This window comes from Eulemur rufifrons, chromosome 29 (assembly GCF_041146395.1).
Source record: "Eulemur rufifrons isolate Redbay chromosome 29, OSU_ERuf_1, whole genome shotgun sequence".
Taxonomy (NCBI): domain Eukaryota; kingdom Metazoa; phylum Chordata; class Mammalia; order Primates; family Lemuridae; genus Eulemur; species Eulemur rufifrons.
This window is the reverse complement of record NC_091011.1, coordinates 96,638,718-96,640,278: the sequence shown is the minus strand read 5'-3', so window position 1 is coordinate 96,640,278 and position 1,561 is coordinate 96,638,718. Positions and strand designations below refer to the sequence as shown.

The 1,561-nt window shown below is 38.0% G+C and overlaps 1 non-coding gene across 1 annotated transcript; it reads right to left on the bottom strand.

The window, feature by feature from the left end:
- Nucleotides 1-291: 291 nt before the first annotated feature.
- On the bottom strand, nucleotides 292-395 carry LOC138377751 (small nucleolar RNA U13). Its single transcript, XR_011231901.1, has one exon. It is a non-coding gene; the product is annotated as a small nucleolar RNA U13 (small nucleolar RNA).
- Nucleotides 396-1,561: the final 1,166 nt, after the last annotated feature.

The following is a 1,561-nucleotide window of genomic DNA, read 5'->3' as shown; positions in this document are numbered from 1 at the left end:
TCCTGCAATTCTGTGTCTTGATCTTTATGTCAAAACACAAATTCTTTGATAAATATAGAACCTGAGGTAGCTCCACTTTCGTTACTCTGAGGAGGGAAGCCTAATTAGTTGATTATCATGGTTGATGAATTTCTAGTTAATAGACAGTCTATATAGCTGGGAGTTTAAATTTTCTTTCAATTTAATCCATTTATTTTCTTTTCAGTTAGTGACTTTGATAGTATCGATAAACATGCCATACAATAAAATGTATCGAAACTTGTTTTGACTTTAGGAAATATATTTTCTTCATGTCAGATGGGTAACATGTAGACATGGTGAGAAGGTCTGAGGGAGGCATGTCTCATACATGAGCATGAAAACCCCATCATCATGCTTATGAACTACAAAAGGATCTCCTTACATTTTTAAAAGTTATCTTGATTCTTAAAGTTTACTTTTCTAACTTAAAAAAATCACATGAGTATCTGATTATCTTACTTATGCAAGTGAAATTCAGATAATTCAGATATGGAAAGTCTTCAGCTATCATAGTATATGCTATGCAATAGATAATGATGCTATAACAGCAAAAACAAACAAACAAACCTTTCACCAAAAATAATTAACCTGTTTTATCTAACTCAAAACAAGCTTACTACTCTGAATGTTTTTCTTTGGCAAGAAATACATATAATTATTTTAATTCCACAATGCCACAGGAGGAATTATTAAAGTTTTGGAATATTTCTTTAATTGTTAAAGAAATTTGGAATATTTTGGGGGGCGGTGAATGCGTGGTAAAGGGCTGGGTGGGAGAGACGTAGCAGGTCGGAGGAGATAGCAACAGCTGTCTTGAAATCCGTGCAGAACCATCACCACCTGGAAGAGCTCAGCTCATTCTGTGATGCTCTAGAAGCCAAAACAAGGACTAACCATCTGAAACCCACAGGAATTCCAGCCCAATTTTAGATACAACTTTCTGTCAATTAGAGTGCTTAAAAACTGAATTTAATATAGAATTATTTGTCATTTGCTCTTTTTAATTTTTATTTATTTATTTATTTATTTATTTTGAGACAGAGTCTCACTCTGTTGCCTGGCCTAGAGTGCCATGGCATCAGCCTAGCTCACAGCAACCTCAAACTCCTGGGCTCAAATGATCCTCCTGCCTCAGCCTCCTGAGTAGCTGGGACTACAGGCATGCCCACCATGCCCGGCTAATTTTTTCTTTATATATTTTTTTTTAGTTGCCCAGCTAATTTCTTTCTATTTTTTTAGTAAAGACGGGGTCTCGCTCTTGCTCAGGCTGGTCTTGAACTCCTGAACTCAAACAATTCACCCCCTCAGCCTCCCAGAGAGCTAGGATTACAGGCGTGAGCCACCACGCCCGGCCTGTCATTTGCTTTTTAAAAAGTATATGCGTGGTGCTGTTTGAAGGAAAGGTGCTCTGTACATATGTCACGTATACAAAGCCCTCCTATGAAATCACACAGAAGCCTAACAATGGGTACCACAGGGAGGGAGACTGGAGAAGGATGGAGAACGGCCTGCTTGGCATACTCTTTTGTTCTGCATGCGT